This window comes from Fringilla coelebs, assembly GCF_963513975.1.
Source record: "Fringilla coelebs genome assembly, chromosome: 11".
NCBI lineage: Eukaryota > Metazoa > Chordata > Aves > Passeriformes > Fringillidae > Fringilla > Fringilla coelebs.
In genome coordinates this window covers 21,630,317-21,633,088 of record NC_140037.1, presented here as the reverse complement: position 1 = coordinate 21,633,088, position 2,772 = coordinate 21,630,317, and positions in this window count along the sequence as shown.

Below are 2,772 nucleotides of genomic sequence, written 5' to 3'. Positions count from 1 at the left end.
AGGATCTTTCCCTGTTGAAGTTAATTGGAAATGGCAAGCAATCATCACAGGTGAGACAGTCAGAGAGAAACACCCTTATCTGGGAAAGAACTCGTTTGTATTTTGGCTGTGCCACGTTGTTTAATGAAATTCCTGGTGGACCGAATGATAAATATGTCTGTTTCACTCAGTTTGACTAGGCTTTGTTGTTGTTGGATTTGCTATAATTAAATATAATTTATGAACTTTTTAGAATTATACCTTGTTCTCTTACTTCTACCAGATCTTTACAGGTGTGCAACTTAGAGTAAAATTAGAATACCTCAGTGTGGTTCAATTGTTAGTGTTTTATAATGGCTTTTCAGATTATTTCCATATTTTTGACAGATTTTTTTTCCTTTTTTAAAGACTTGTTTAGAATATAATCTGATTTTTTTTTTTCCTTTTCTGGGTTCCTGCTGTTTTTGGGGCTGTTGTTGTTGGGGTGACACCCGTGGGTCAGAGCATTGCCACAGTTCATCCCCAAAGGCCAAAGAACCCCTTTGGAGCAGGAGGATAAAGCAAATAAATTGCAGCTCTTACACAGCACTCTGACTGCTTGTCAAGAGAGGTTAGTGTTAAATTGAATTGTAATTAAGTGCTTTGTTTTGGGAGTGGTTAAATTTTGGATTAAAAAGTCAAAGTTTTACAGAAGTTGTGAGTAGCCTTTTTTATCTGTTCAGAGCTGTGTATTTTGGCATTTGCTATTAAATAGCAATGTTGAAAATAGCTTGACACAGCTTCTTGATCAACCTATTTCACTTGAAAACAACTTCTGGTTTAAAAATAATTAAATTGAGAGATTCTTTCCTGACCAGGTTATTATTCAATTAGCTTATATGCATAGCCTGATTTTTGGAATATTAGTGAAATACAGAAGGCAGTTCCAGCTCTGAAGTAGCATAATTTTAATTATATCTGACAGGGCCCCTTTGAAGATTTTCCATTGTTCTGTTTTTTGAAGTTTGATATCAATCCAGATTGTGTACTGCAAATATATTCCAAAATATATTCCAAATATATTCCGTGCTGCTCGTGTTTGCATTGGAGCTCACGGGGGACACTGAAACTGAGGTGTTGTTTGAAATGGTTTTAATACACCCTTGAAAATGACCAAACCCCCTCCACCACCAAAAAACCCAAAATTTCTGTTTAGTAACCTTCATTTCACTACTGTCATTATGTAACTGATCACAAAAAAAAATATTTCAGAATGAATAAAGAAAGGTAGAAAGAACTTTAAACGAGTTGGAAAGTAGTGAGAACTGGTCACTGGTTTGCAGCTTTTTACTTTGTCTGGTTATTGTGCATAAACTGAATTTTACTCTGAGTATTGAAAGTTCCCTTTCAGTGATACAACATTCTCTTCAAAAAGATCTACAGGGAAATTTTCACATTTTTGATGTAAATCCAGTGCAGATCCTCCCAGCAGAGAGTCCCCATGCACCTTGTGTGCCCAGGTGGGGCATGTTGGAATAAGGAGCTGCAGACAGGTCCATGCCCTGCTCAGCTGGGTCTGGTTAATGCAGAGCTGGGCCCTGATGGAAAACAAACAAATCCTTCCCAGGGCCAGGCCCTGGCTGCTGTCAGATACTGATATTCAGCTTAATTCTATCATTAATGTCACTAAATTTTGTTATTCTAGTGCCTTGCCTACCTCTATGCTGCAATTTTTTTGTTTGTTTGTTTTTCGTTGGTTTTTGTTTTGTTTTTTTGGAGTTTCCCAGCATATAGAGGTGCATTCAAAATGCTGTAGGCTGATATATAAACTGTGGGTAAACAAACTGAAACACTATTCAAATAAAATCTTTATGGTCCTGACCCCTTGCCTCCTTCTCAGTTGTCATATTAGACTTCTGCTTTACTAGAAAATAACACCAGGATACTTTCCATGGAGTTTATTTGGTTTCTTGAACTGACCTGAGTGGCAAAGTAACATTTTAATATTTAATAGTTGGAAGAGGTGCACAACTGGGGAAAAAATAAAATATGTATTTGAAGCTGCTCCAAAGCCTCTTGCAAAGTGTATTTATGGTTGGTTGCTATAATAGAATTTTAAATGGAGGAGGAATAAGACCACTGTTGTGGATAGCAGAGAGTTTCCAATGGGAAACAAAAAACTTTGCATCTCTTTCTCACTCACTGCAGCTGGTTTGCAGTTAAAAGATTTTGCTTTTCATTGAAATGGAAATCTATTGCTTCCTTCAGCTTTCGTTTAAGGAACATGCAAAGTGTGGTGCTGATTACCAGGCTGAGGGTGAAATGCTGCCGCAGTCCACAATCACAGTTGGTATTTCAGTGGAGTGAGCAATCAGGGAACACTTATTAAATCCCCATTTCCAGCACATGTGTCACAGCAAGGGCAGGCAGCAGAGGGGATCTCCTGATCCCCTGGCAAGGGGACACGAAACTCTCCCTGCCCAGGGGGACAGCAACCTCACCACGTCCTGGGGCAAGAGGAGCCCCCAGCTTTCTCCTTTCACACAGAAAAATCTCACTGGAATTAAGGCTGAGCTGCTAATTATGCTGCTAATACATGAGGCAGCCTATAATTCCTCTCTGAAAGCTCCTTGGTGGTGCCAAGTGGTTGCAAAATGCACTCGTGTTCTTACATAAGCTCAATTTCATTTTCCTCTGAAAAGCATCTGACCACCACAGCAATTCAGTTCCCTACAAACACCTTGGATTAATGAGATCTTATTTACCCTGGTGGGAGGTGGATATAACAGAGAGCTGTATGAGGAAGATGTAGTG